General features: G+C 43.6%; 2 long non-coding RNA genes across 7 annotated transcripts in view; one reads left to right on the top strand and one right to left on the bottom strand.

Moving 5' to 3' along the window:
- LOC116442889 overlaps positions 1-2,422 on the bottom strand; it is a 121,441-nt gene extending 119,019 nt beyond the window's left edge. For 2 of the 6 annotated variants that reach the window (XR_004239683.1, XR_004239684.1), the window contains exon 1: positions 481-2,422. This is a non-coding gene — a long non-coding RNA (uncharacterized LOC116442889). The remainder of the gene's footprint in view (positions 1-480) is intronic. The other 4 variants (XR_004239682.1, XR_004239678.1, XR_004239680.1 and 1 more) reach the window with 3 other exon arrangements.
- LOC116442890 lies at positions 2,374-10,885 on the top strand. The gene is made up of 2 exons (XR_004239685.1): positions 2,374-2,782; positions 5,390-10,885. It is a non-coding gene; the product is annotated as an uncharacterized LOC116442890 (long non-coding RNA).
- The last annotated feature ends 3,982 nt before the right edge of the window (positions 10,886-14,867 follow it).

Here is a 14,867-nt window from a genome sequence, read left to right as displayed (position 1 = left end):
GCCAAATCCAAAATGATTTTGTAAGACCAGCATCTTCTACATATTTATTCATGTACAATTGTACACCCACAGAAAAACACTGTTACAAGCAAGTGATACACTTCACTACTAGTCGAGGTGTTTGCAGTTCCACACAGTCCTACATCCTATCAGGTTTGCAATATACAATTCTGAATTCTCAAAGCCTGCATAATGCTGTATTTGCACATACAGTAAATATGTATAATTGACTTGCAGAGTATATCAATACTGAAGTCTTTTAGACATGATTATTCCCACAGAAATCTTTGTTCTCTAAACTGCAGAATATTAGGTAAGTGCCATTTATACCAGAGTGCTCTAGTACACCACTGACTTTTAAATCCAAATACACAATAAGGGAAAATGCTAGCACATTAGTATTTTACTGGCCCACAAAACAAATATTCACCCTTCCAAGCCCTCCCATCCATGTATTCCATATCAGAAAAACACACTTACTCCAGACTGTCTGCATTCCTATTTACGGAGATGCTCTGCAATAAAGGGAGCGAACAGAAATCCAAGGGTTAACAGAAGAAACAAAACAAAACCCTAAACCAAACCAACAAACCCTACCACCAAAATGCCCAGCCATACAGCAGTCCTTGCAAGAAAAGGAAAATGTTCAGCAGACAACAGCCTAACAAAAAGCAAACAGAGAATTTAGTGCCGCTATTGCCTGGATACCAGTTTGGGATTTAGGCAGCCTTGGATTACAAGGACTATTCCCTTGAAAATCCAGCCCACAGTTCCTGCACTGTTTTCTACCAATACCACATCCAAACTGTGACTAAACACCTCATTATGCTTCTCTGGCACTGTCTGAAGCACACATATTGTACAATTTTCTGGGGCACCTAAAAGCAGAGGGAAAAAAGCAGCTAGTTTTTACCAATCGGTAATGAAATGATGAATAAGTTCCCTGCAAAAGCTTGCACGATCAGTAAATCTTCTTCCCGCCCCCCCCCCCTGCCCCCCTCTCCCGGTCCCTTTTGTCCTGTGTAGGCAACAGGTGACAAAATACAGCCCCAGTCTTCAGCTTTAAAAATAAGAAAATGTATGTAGATTACGAGACATCTCCATTGTAACATAGCCTTTTTTAATAAATTAAAATTTAATGAAGAGACTTAGCCAGGCCTCTACATTGGCTTCAGAAAGTAAATGCCTTTCTTAGTATTTATTTGTAGAGGTTCATTTAAAGAAAATACAGTCTTTACAGTTACAAACAATAACTAGTGACTTGAGGTAACAATCTGGTATTGACAGATCTTGAAAGAGAAAATCCCAACTGCATTTTCAAAGGAACTGCATGCCTCAAATATTTCACTGGAATCTCTTTTTCCTACAACTTGCTAATTGATCTTAAATACGCAGATGAATTATGAGCCAATAACCTCCAATTTTCTTAGCTCTTACTCCGGACAAACATTATATTCTGATTTATGAACATCTGAAATATTTAATTTGCTGTTCATGGCATTTAAACAGTTAATCTAATTTATGGGAAGTAAGGATTCCACATTAAAGACTCCTTCTACTTTCTCCTTTAAGCTTCACCACTTCAAAAGCCTTTTCCCCATCCCTTATTATTTAGAAATAATCTCCCTTTGTGCACCAGACATACTATGATAGTTCAGGAGGCCGTGGCAGTTACATGGTTCCTTTGCCAGTCCCCATATTGCTCATTAAATAATTTTACTCTCATATATACACACGCAGCTGGTAAAGGGATGCCTCTGCTGCATTCAGCTACATCTACACTTCCAGAGCGAGTCTCAAAATAAAAAATCACAGCTTTACAAAAACGATCAGCTCCCATCACTGTACACTTCCCAAGCCTCCGATTGCTCACGCTATGTTTGCAGAGCTGTGATGTAGCAGTACACCTGTGTCTCTTGTAGCAAAAAATCCACAATAGGCTAAAAACGTTTCAGTTCTGTTAATACCCACTTCTCAGTCCACAATTAAATAGAATCTTTCTTTAAAGACAGGATTCCCTAAAATATTTTACATGCTTACAAACGGTTTTCTATTTCGGAAAGCTTTGCAATTTCTTCCCTTTGCAAAAATTCAGCTGCGCAGCACCAGCGAAGAGCTCCGGGTACAGCAGATGGTTAAAATTCTGCATCATTTTTAAGAGCCTAAGAGAAAGCACTGACTTTTTTCGGGGGAGGGCGGGGGTGGAAGAGAGGAGAGAAAAAAAGCTGAGAACAGCAATTTGCAGGCCCCCCCCTTTTTTTTTTCCCCTTGACAGCAGCAAGCCCCGCCTCAGTCTGGCCCTTCCTCCAACCTCTGCTAACCTAAAAACCAGCGCCAGCCTGGCAGCGGGCCAGGGATTCAAAAGTAAACGTTATCCTCCTGCCATTTTTCAGTGCTGTTTATCATACCCTGATCCCCTTTTTTTTATCCCCCTCCCCCCGCCGCCCCCCCCTTTGCCATTTCTGAAATCCCCGTCTCTGCCCCCGGTTTGTTTCGCTCCGCGGCGACATCCAGTCCTGGGAGTCCCGCTCCGATGCGCCGCGGCAAACCTGCAGGACGCGGTCCGAGCGAGGGATGCGGCCGTGCCCGGGGCCGCGGGCGGTCCCGCAGCGGAGGCCGCACCAGGCGCACCTTTCCGCGCGGCTGTCCCGTGGGATGGGGTGGGACGGCCGCTCATCACCCGCTCCCCGCACAATGCACTCGCCTCTCCCAGCCCTGCAGTTGCCGGCACAAACGCGGCTTTTGGCTCCGCGGCTTTCCCATTTTCGTATTTAATTGTGAGGTGAGTGCTTAAAGACCAGAGCCGTCCATGAGCGGCCGTGAGGGCGCCGTACAGCGCTGCACCTGACTCTTTGTTATCCCTCACCGCTCATCCCCATCCCCGGTCCCTTCCGCTCCGCGCTTCCTCCTCCCACCTTGGGCTGCTCCTCGTTTATCAGTGCTCTGTAAAAAAACCAACCCGTCTTATTGAAGTAGCTGCCCGTTAGTGGTTTTTACCTAGTCGTGCACTGCATGGAGTGGTTAGCGGGCATACCGGCAGGAGGAGGAAAAGAGATTAAAAAAAAAAAAAAGAAAAATAAAAAAAAAAGAAAAGGGGAGTGGGTGGGTGGAGTAAAAATAAATAAAAAATAAATACATAAGGAGAGCGGGATGGTGCCGCTGGAGCCCCCCGAGCCGCCCCTCTGGCTGGGGAGGAGCGGGAGCGGGGCCGGGCGAACACGGCCATGTTGTGCGCGAGGTCAGCGCGGGGCACTGCGCTGTGCGGCGGAGCGCTGTATCTGCGGGCTAGTTGTGTTATTTCCCTGTTAAATCCTCCACCCCCATCCCTCCGCACATTCCTGCCCGGCAGAGCTGGATCTGGGGGTTATTTGTATTATTTCCCGTTAAATCCACACCCCCCCTTCCCCCCCCCACTCCTGCCAGGGAACGCCGGCTCGGGGCTTCGCCCTCACCCCCCGCTTTCCCCTCTCCGGGCACAGCGCAGGGGCACAACGCAGCGCGACTCAGCCACAAGGTCATGTGCCATCGGCCGGACGAACAAAAGCCCTTCCCTCGTTATTTATTTATGGATTTGGGGCGTGTTCCCGGTGAGGAGGAGCCTTTGTGTGTGCAGGTTTCACACCCACCGGGGCGCAGCGGCCGCGGCTCCTCCAGAGGCGCCGCGGGACAGCCCGCGGGCTCATTAATAATTGCTCGCCATCTCCATATTGAAATTGCGGAGCAGCGCATGATTAATTAAGGAGGGGAAAAAAGAAAGGGGCGAGTGAGGGAGGCCCGCGCGGGCCCGGCCGCGTTAACCCCTTCGTGCCCACCGCCCGGGAACTCGCCGGGAATATTAATTAATTCTGCTGTTTGCGTGTCGTTAGGCGACCACGTGAGGCCTCTGGCACAGGCCCTCCAGAGCCGCCGACTAATGAACAGCATTTCCTGCAATCCGCTCATCATCACCTTTTCATTTGGAAAAAAAAAAAAAACCCACAAAAAACAATTTGTAAATCTTACTGTGATTGTAAATTATTCTCATGCAGTAAGGTTAAAAGAGTATTTACAAGGTTATTTATATAAAGAGATATTACAATTAAAAACCTGCGAATTGTGTAATTTAAACTCATCCAAGTGTGCCAAATCATGAAAATATTTCCCATTGCAATGCTGTGATTAACTCGCACGCGGAATTGCAGATCCTCAGACAGAAATGGGAGTAATAAATACGCTCTATACAGTAATCAAAATATTTAACAACCATTTTTTCAGAGCGCTCCAACTTCACACTGCTGTGTCTCCCCCGAGGACTCGGTCACTCGGCTTTCCCTGTCACAGGGCCGGGGTTTGTCTCGGGCAGAGCCAGGATTTCTGAGCGCTCCCGGAGGCGCTCGCTGGGAAGCGAAGCTGCGAAGCGCTCGGACGGCACCCGCCGCTCGGCGGGGACGCGCCCGGCACCGAGGGGGCCCTGGCTCGGGGGACTCGCGCGGCGGGGCCGACCGTGACGCGGGCGCGCTCACGCACTCGGGGACCGGGAGCGCGCACAAAGACACGCACACGCGTGGCGGGCACGCGCGGGCCGGACCCGCGCTCCCGCAGCGCTGCGCCCGCTCCCGCACCCCGGCAACCCCCTCGGTCCCCCCTTCCCTTCCCTTCCCCAACTCGCCTTCTTAACTCTGTTCCTTTTGCAATCCTTCCCTTGTTCTACATCCAGCTACTCCAGAATTTCACCTGTGACTCTTTGGCCATTTATTCCCATTTAATCTTTAATTCCCTTGGTTATTAGCATCACTTACAGTTTTTTCTGCAGACGGGCCCTTTATTTGGCCGGGGGATGTGTGGAATAGATGGACTGTGCACTAAACTAAAGCACCTTCTTTTGTTAAGCCAAGCACACATTTATTTGACTTTTTAAACCCCCCTTTTTTGCAGAATATGAATTCTGGCTGTCACCTTCTGGGTGGCTCCAGCAAGTAGAATTTATCCAGGCATGAATCAGACCAGGTATGCCCCATCTCCTCAGCATGCCCCATCTCCTCAGCATGCAGCCTGGTACCAAATTCATCCTGAGCAGCTGTAATCCCATTGGCACTATTCAGCACATCCATCGACATTCCGCCCAACGACAGAAAGGACAGGCTGCAGACTGACACAAATTCCTTTATAGAGCCCCACTTTCAGGACCTGCTAGATAATAATAATTCGTATTGGCGATTTTCCCCATCTGCATATTAACAGATGCATGTTTGTCAGAGTCCTCCCGTTTCCTCTAAAGCATTTGGTGACTTGGAGAGAGCTGAAACACCAGTGGGCTGATCAGGCATGACAAAGTTTTGTGTTTTTCTTCCTATTGCTGGAATTCTATAAAAAGTTTTTACTGGTTGTGATCTGTTTATCCTTGTAATAGGTGAAGCCACACTGGGCAACTCAACGAAGTCATGCTGTGACTACCACTGTCAGGAACATTTTCATCCTTTCACAGATCAGAATAAAGCATACTGTGCCATGAAATATGAAGAGCAACTTGTTACACCTGAAGGTTTTGCATTTGAATTGACATCCAACAAACAAGCAAAGTGCAGACCGAGCAAACCACAGCCCATAATTACTTAGAAAGGCAGGCCCCAGTTCTTTGGATAAGTGTTTGGCTTCAGAGGCTAGAGAATTCTTTGGAGGATATAATCCTTTAGCTATAAAAATACTAATAAATACTCAAGTGAAAATGAGTAAAAACCTTGTTCTTTCTTACGAAGTTTGCTCAGTGTTGTCACAAGAGCAAATACCAAATAATTTGTACACACAGAAGTTGCATATACCAAAAAGTTCTTCATTTTCAGTGTCCTTTACTGCTTTTCTCTGGTTTAAAGCAGCAAGGCATTGTCAGAGCTAATACAATAAATAGTCAAACTCAGCGATGAAACAGAGCAGTAAGACTTTAATTTCTCATTTATAAAATAATTTTTAGAACATGTAAAAACATGCTTTTAAAATAATTAAAGGTATACTGAGGGTATTCAAGATGGAAAAGTAACAATTTTAGTATATTTTTTCTCATTTTTTTATCTGCATGTTCAATGACAAACTTCCCAGTATTATGAAGCTTATGGGAATCGGCTAGTGATTCCAAACTCTACATGCCGGTTTGAAATTCTCTCCCTACGGTTTGTAGCTCAAAGGGGTATGAGGAAGTTGCATGGTTGTATATTATTAAATTCTAATGGAAAAAATACTCCCTTAAAATTCTTCACTGCTTTATTAAATGATCCAAAAAATGAGAGGTGGGGCTGGCATAACTGCCAGGTGGAATGATTGCCAGATACCTCCTATTAGAAGACTACATTTTCAGTTGCCATAAAGAGTTTGCCAAACTTCAACTGTTTGGCTGAAAATGTTCCTCACCAGGTGTGTGCCTGGGGGATGATTTGTATGAAAATCTTCAGCCAAACATCTTAGGCCTTTTTGAGAAGGAGCCTACCAAAGATTGGTCATGCTGCCAAATTACAGAAACCTCTTCTTTGAGAAGCTCTTGCTTGCCCACGTTTGGAGCAGGGGTTAGGATGGGAGTGGCATGGTAAGTAGGGGGAGTTGGCTGCTTCACTCTGGCCAGGCTGCCAACTTGGGAAAGCCTCAGCTTGTGTACACCAGCCAGGGGCTCGCTGAGGTTTGACAGAGAAAATCCCAAAGCCCTCACTTTCACAGACCATGCTGCTGGTGAGATGCAGACAAACCTCCCTGCCCGACACCAGAGCTCTGTCATTCTGCCTGGGATGGTGGAACTGTCCACCTGGGCGCCACAAAACCACCATCCTCAGCTCTTAATGTCTCTCCTGTGGCATCCACACAGCCTAGTGCAAGTTGCTTGATTTCAGTATGGAAGAACTAAAACTATTAAACCAGAATACAAGGAAAAGAAGGGAGAAGGGAAACAGTTAAGTGACAGAGACTGGTGGAGCAAGGGAGGCAGGCTGAGTGTGAAAGGTGGGAATAGACTCTGCTTGAACAGGTAAGCTAAAACTATTTGCAAAAAGAAACTGGGCTTCTTGGCTGGGGAAGCAAATGGGAGCAGGTACAAAATAGACAGTGCTGAAAAGCCAGAGCATTGTCAAGGGAAAAGAGGGAATCACCAACAACTGTGTTGTTTATGGAGATGCTTGAAATAGAGAATTATCTTCTTATTGCCATCAGATGGCTCAAGTAGCACTGTGGGATGGTTCAGAATACTCCACTCCTCCTGATGACTCATTTGGATCTTAGTAGACTGCTACAGGATAAAATCTCTGTTCATGCAATTTGCTATTAACCCCCTTCCCTAACTTGCAAAAAACCAACTTGCTCAAGCATGTGCACTGACACACAGACACATGCATACGTGTCAAAACTATATTGAAACAAGGGTTAATCTTGTTCAAAGAGGATTAAAGTGTATAGAATCAAGTAGAGAAAAACAGGAATAAAATCTGCTCTGCAGCAAGCAGCATTTCTTGTATACAGCCCTTGTTTGTACAGTACAATTCTCACTCATGGGCCTTCCATCTTTTCTGCTGGGGCCCAGCTTCAGGAACTGGATGAAACAAAACAATGCCAATATTGGCGGCTACCCTATTTTGTATTCTCCTCACTAACAAGGTGCAGTTCCATGTCTTATTTGCTGGATGCTTCTCAAACTACCCACTGGAGGCTGAATTATAAGGTTTTGCTGTGGCACTATTTACCACTGTGGTCCTTGGACACTTCTCAGAGATCCTCTAATTCATATTCATGGAAATCCCATGAGCTGAAGGAGAGATAGTACCCACATTTTAAGAGTAAGATTTTGGCACAAGTATCCCCTCCATCCTGGGAGCCTGAACTCCTGGTAAAGCACTGCAGATACTGGCACTGTGTGCTGGAAGCACCTTTCCCTTGGATCCCACTGGCAAACCCTTGCCAGAGTTCACAACCAAGGAGCATATGAGGAACCAACATTAACTGACTTATAATATGAGTGTGTTAAAAAAAAAAAAGTAAAATACCTGCCCTCATGGATTTCTGCCAAACACACACCCTTTGTTCTATACAAGGCACAGTTCTAAAGCAAGCTCTACCAGGCACTAAGAGGTTAGGGAGTATTTCCCATTATCCCAGGTTAATAAAACTGGTTTTCTCAGTGTTATAGTGCTGGAACACCATAAAATAAAATCAGTTTTAAAAACTATTTTCTATCCTTTAATATCTTCATTTTAAGTAAATATTAAGATTGGGGAAGGTTTGACTCATAAATTTTGCACGGTTGGAAATTCCAGTAATGCCTTGGGGGGCGTAATGGGCTGCAGAGCATTGCTGGTTTGTGTCCAAGCGGATACAGTGGGCACTAGCCAAGATCCCAGCTCCTGTAACTGGTGACAGCTCAGGGTCCACATGGGCTCACATGTGTGCTGAACTGAGGAAAGGACTACAAAGTGACCATCGAAACTACCTGCCAGGCCAAAGTCAGATTTGCTTTTCCTTTGGCACAAAAGGAAGACTGGGAAGCTGCAGCGAATGCACATTCCTTTCACACTGCCTGAGGCAGGAGGATCCAGGTCAGGGCAGCAGCGAAGGCCACAGTGCACTTACTGGCTGTTTGAGTCTGTGATTATTTTGGATTATTGTTCCAGTAACACTGTGTTCAGCTTCTTGTGAATTTTCATCCTTCTTGAATATTTTCAGTGTTTTGAATGTGCCTAGAGCTGAAAGTCGTAACTCAAAGAAACCTGTAATAACATGAATGCTTACACTAACTTTTACAGGCACCTTTCAGACACCTCTGGAAGCAAACCTCTGAGTGTGATAAATCCAGAAATCACAGGCAACATGCCTTCTGCAGCTAAATGGAAGAGTATTTAGAAAGAAAATTGTTTTCCAAGGTGAATGAGTGTGGCAAGAACTCATTGCAAAGAGATTGAACCATAAATTCCTTTTTGCACTGCACAAGAGACCTTGAGTCCCAAAGGGCAGCTGAGTCTTTGGCAGAATGAGCTTCTACACTGCAGCATAATGATGCCAACAGCAACGACCCTGCACTGTGGTCAGATGGCACCTTCCAGGAGGACACTTGGTATGTTTTGGCAAAGAGCAAACAGTTGCCTGAATATATGCTACACACAAATTACTGAAACTCTGATGATATGGGCAAAATGTTGCTAACATCATTTCCAACACAAAGACCAGCATCTTCTCAATGGAATGGTAGTGGCCTTTTGGGATGAAATGTTCTTGGCACACTGTTATAACCTGAAACCAGCCTCACTCAGGGCAAGCTTGACCAAGGCTGAAGAAATTATTCCAGGAGAACAAGAGTTAAAATAATCCAAACAAAACTTGTAAAGGACTCGAGTATTATTTTGAAGGGATTCTTCTAATCTAGAGAAAGGAAAATTCAAGTTTCTCCCTACAAAGTACTTTTGTCATTCTTGCCTCAGCTCAGGACTTCTATTTCACCAGAAATATACTTATAAAAAACTGCTAAAATCACATTCTGAAATCCTAAATGACCTATGTGGAAGAAATGTCCTAAATCTGGAACTGTTGGCTAGTGTGTGAGCATTTTCAAAGAAAAAAACCCAAAAAACAAACAGAAAAACCTGAATGTGAAAGCAGCTCTTTCATTTTCCTACAGAATACAGGATTACTTCTGATAAAACTTGTAACTTACAAAGATCTGTTTCTTTGGAGAAGTACAATTCACCCCCCTGTACTCTCATAATTAGAGAAAAATGAACCTGGCAAGTGATTTAATGATTAAAAAGTAGGTAAACTAAGAGTTAAACTTCCTGTGTTCACAATGGACACTGTTAATTTCAAAAGGTGAAAAGGCAAGTGAAAAATAAAAGGAGCTTAGGAGATGAGAAAGTACCGGAGCTTCCTTCTTAATGTCCAAACCAGCACAATGTCGTTCCCAACACTCAACTGCAGGTAATCCTCTGTATAAAAGTCATATTCTTATCTAAACCTTGTAAGAGCAGTATTCACGTCTTCCAGAACAAGACATACACTCTTAGAAAGTAAGGCTGATACCCAAGTAGAAAAATAATGGAAGAAGTGGGATAAACCCCCAGACATTCCTCTGTTCAGTGGATTAGAAAAGTCAAAATCAACCACCCCCAAATTTAAACCAACCTAGCCAAGTGTTATTTCCTAGCTTTGGTTTCTTTTTGTCACAACATGTTATTGAAACGTGGATTTTGGTTGATGAATTTACTTGTAGCACAGGACTGTGTGACAAGCAATGTTTCTGCATTTTGTCATATGTCATTAGTTTCCTCCCCATAAACCATGCTGTCACTCAAAGATACCTTCTATGGGTCTTTTTAGTCTCAATAGATTAAATTTTGTATTATTTTAAAATAAAGAGTGGAAAATGAGCTGGAGTAGTGAAATCAGGGTTAATTCAATTGCATTTTTAAGGGTATCCTGACATTTGAAAAAGTGGCCAAGCACATTCTGGCTGCTTGTTTTGATATAGATACATCTGTCAGGAATTTGTGCACAAGCTTGTATGGGACTCCCAGGATTGTGTGTGTTGTAAAATAAATCTGTATTGGTCTGCTCCCAATCTAAATACACTTGTGACTAAAGCTCTCACATGCAGATAGAGATCTAGCAAATCAAAATATGTTTCCAGGAGCTGTAACTTATTGAATTTATATACAAAATCTAACAGGCGATGGAAAAAAAAAATACATAAAAGATTACTTGAACTCTTCCATAATACACTCCTACCATTAGATCTTATTTTATTGAATGATTCATGCCTTATTGGCTTTTCTAGATTTGCTTTTATATTTCTGCCTCACTATTTTAAGATGTATTATCTTTAGTCCAAAAACTGCCATCCTACCTAAACCTATTTAGAATTTTCTATGATTAAATCTCATTGAATGAAGATTAGTGAGAATTATGGCTCTTTCATAGTGCAGTCTGAGGGAACACACCAACCACAGCTTGCCATAACCCAAAAATGCCTTGCCCACCTTTACATTTTGTAATATCAAGATGTGAAGCTATAAAATGGATTTTTTTCTTAACTGAGAAAAACCACTGGAAGACACACTGATTTGTGTTCAGCTTGTTCTTCACAGAAGAAAGTCTCACAGTTTTCATACATTCATTATGAAATATTATTTGTACCATGTGCAGACAGAGGATGTGTCGCTTCTGTAGAGATGCCGACAGGGACCCAGATCTCAGGGTGGGGGAGAGCTCAAACCAGGACATGTTTGAACCACAGACCAGTTCCTCTGGAACCTGACTGCTTTGCAGGAAATTCTCCGATCTGGAGCCACCACAGATGGCTCAAAATCTGTCTGCACATGCAATTAGCAGAAAATGAACAGAAATTGCCATTATTTGGGAAAGACCAGGGCAGTTGCTGAAAAAAGTACTTTGAAGCTTTTATCTCCCATACTTTCTGTTCACTTCAAATAAAACCCCACTCCCCATTTAAAAAATCCTAAAAATTATTTTCTTGGTCATTTAAGGAACCTGGAGCATACTGTGTGGTTTGAAGTTACCTGAATTCCTGAACTTCGAGGTGGCAGCAGTGGACAGGGACTCTGACTTTGGGCCTGACCGTGTTGAGTGCTTAGCAAAGACAAGGACTTTGGTTCTAATGCCTTTTGGGCTACAGCCCTTTTTACAAAATAAGTAAACATCTTACATATTTGTAATAAATAATCTCAAATTTTAGTTGAAGAAATAGCATTTAAAGGGTATTCCTCTGCAGAGTAGTTAACAAGCATTAATTAGAAAAATCCACACCAACTTCATCACCTTATTGACTAAAATAAACATTTTCCTTTAAAAAAATGCATATAATAGTTTAATCTGAAAATTTCCCCAAAATTCTAAGTTAGTGCATGATTATTTCTAATGGAAAATCTCAGTATGCCTTTTCTGCAATGAAAATGTTTAAAAGATAAAATTCTTAAAAAGTATGTTCTCTTACATGGCTAATTCCAGATAATTAAAAAGAAAAATCATCTTCTCATGCTCACCATATTGAGATCAGCATTTTGTAAACAGAAAAGTTTAAGATGAAAAAAATCCATGTGTGTGAGGTTTGTTTAATAAAAGTACTCCAGTTATTGGTCAGTTATTCAGCTACGTCAGAGTACATGGTAAGCAAGCCCACATCCCTTTGAAACACCAGCTTCTGTTTTTGAGGTGTATTTTAGTGGCAAAAGAATATTAGTTACATTATGAGTTGTTGATTTATTGAACTGTAGAGGAAACAGCCTCAGACACTACCTGAACTGCTTCAGCCTGAACTGTGCAGGCTGCTGCTTTGCCAGTATTTCAAAGTATGTTTAGCTGAATGAGCGTATTTTGAACATTACAACGGGGTGGAGTCACCTCTTCACTTCATCTGCACTTCCTGGGAGCTTTGGTACAAAAAGGCCCAAAGTTATACACAGTGGGAAAACAGGCATAAATAAACATAAAATAAAAAAGTCTCTAAAACATTTTGCACCCCTCCAGCACCCTCCCTAGTAAAGGGCATGAGAGAACCTGATGTCATGAGGAGTATGGGAGTCCCTTGGGAGTTGCCTCCCTGTCCTCTTTCTCTTCCTCTTCTTTTTCCCCCTTTTCTCTCCCTTTCCCTTCCCCTTGGTGAGCTCTTGCAGCACTCCATAGGTTGTGTGCATTTTAGGATGTTTTCTTTCACCTGAAGTGACCTCAATGGCTCAAGCAGCACCTGAGGAACAGCTCCATCCCCTCCACCAATCACCCCAGTGCCAGGAGCAGGAGGTGAGAGAGGGGCTGGCCCCAGCTCTGCCCACACCCTTTGAGGACACCGCACTAACGACCTGCTTGCTGAGGCTCAGCAGGATACCCAGGGCTGTCAACAGGATACAGGGAAAACTTGTGTCAGTATGTGAATGTCATGGGGCCACAGGTCTGATCTTCTCCCCAGTCACAGACCTTACTCCTCACGACTTGAAAGGACTCAGGATTTGTGCTGGTTTTGCCTGGGGTAGAGTTAAATTTCTTCCCAGTAGCTGGTAGTGGCTGTGTTTTGGATTTGTGCTGAACAGAGCTGATAACACAGGGATGTTTTAGTGAGTGCTGAGCAGGGCATGCACAGAGCCAAGGCCTTTTCTGCTCCTTGCCCACCCCACCTATGACAGGACTGGGGGGCACAAGGAGTTGGGAGGATACACATCCAGGACAGCTGACCACAACTGGCCACAGGGACATCTCAGACCATATAGAATCATCCCAATATACAAGGAAGAGGAGGAGGAAGGGGGGGATATTTGGAGTGATGATGTTTGTCTTCCCAAGTCACTGTGACCTGTGATAGAGTCCGGCTTTCCTGGGATGGCTGAGCACCTGCTGTCCAAGGGAAGTGGGGAATGAATCCCTGGTTTTATTTGCTTGTGCACACAGTTTTGCTTTCCCCATTAAACTATGTTTATCTCATCCCATGAGTTTTCTCACTTTTTCTCACTTTTCCGATTCTCTCCTGTGTCCTATGGGCATGAGGAAGCAAGCAGCTGCACAGGGCCGAGTTTCCACCTGGGGTGGAAACTCCATGACAGAGTTTCTCACACAATGAAACCCTTGTTCAACTGCAGAGGGAAAGGCTACCAAAATGACAAAGCAGAATCCATATGAAGCAAACTACAGGAGAAGCTTCCCCACCCTTCTCTTTCCAGGTTTCAGAGGAGGTCCTTTGCTGGGCTGGTCTAAACACCAGTAACTCAACAAGGATCAGGTTGTTTCACATCAGCCTGGGACCTGGGGTGTGCAGGGACAAGGTTGGAGGCAAATACCACTCTGAGGACAGGTCTGATACAGTCTGGTTACCTTGCTGGAGGGAAGACACTGTCTGGGCTTGAGCTGTCCATTCAGTTTAACCATCTGATATGGAAAAGCAGAGCATGTGGTTCAGGACAGCAAGCTCATACTTGTTTCTAAGTCATCATTGGCCAATACCTAGTTCCAAGCTCCGTGGCGAATATTTGAACACTTACACAGACATTGTGCAAATGAAAGGAACTTCTTGATGGAAAAACGGCTGTGTGTGTCAATTGTGGGGTAAACATCTTCAGCTTGTCACTGCTTATAAACAAAAACCTGGCCAAGGCAGTGGTCACGGTATGAAAGACTGCAAAGTACAGTACATTATTTTCAACTTCTAGTCACTTTTTTTAAAATGGGATTAGTTGTCTTTAGTTATCCATTACCTGCTCTCCAGAATTTACTACTGATATTCATTAGTGTTACAGGAGTACTTGAGATCTCATCTTAATTTTAGGGCACTGCTGTGGTACTGTGCACGTTGGATAATGTACAGGGTTAATATAGATATTAATGAGGAGAAATACAATACAGGGCAAGGCTGGGAGCAAGAGCAGTGGTTTGGGGGATGTGTTGCATCTTTGGGGAAGAAGGAGAGGCTAAGAAATAAACAAAATGCTGCCTTTAAATTAAGCTTAGTAACTCAATGTGGAACTAAAGTAGTATCTCTGACTTCAGAGGTCCCTTTAATTCAAGAGGTGTGTGATTTAGTATTACCTGTTGTTATTTCAACCTTTAGGTATCCAAATATTGATAAATAGAAATAAAAATGGGGGATGAAGGAGAACAGAGCTATTAACAACCGTGAAGCTAATCAAAGAGTGCTCCCTGAAATTACAAAGATTTTCTTTTTAAAATGTAAGTCCCAACTAATCATGAGACCATGATGTGCGGTACTTTCAGCACAGCTGGGAAGATAATGCCCTTTTATTGATTGTGTGAGGCTGGTATTTGGAGCCATCGCCACAACAGTAGCATTTGCTTGGGGTGATCAGGAATAATTAAAATGTTTCATTTGAAAGAAAACTCATGCAACTCTTTATTTATTATTTAACTAATGG

The sequence above is a fragment of the Corvus moneduloides genome, chromosome 4 (assembly GCF_009650955.1).
Source record: "Corvus moneduloides isolate bCorMon1 chromosome 4, bCorMon1.pri, whole genome shotgun sequence".
In the NCBI taxonomy this organism is placed as follows: domain Eukaryota; kingdom Metazoa; phylum Chordata; class Aves; order Passeriformes; family Corvidae; genus Corvus; species Corvus moneduloides.
The sequence above is the reverse complement of the archived record's forward strand: the minus strand, read 5'-3'. Positions and strand labels throughout refer to the sequence as shown.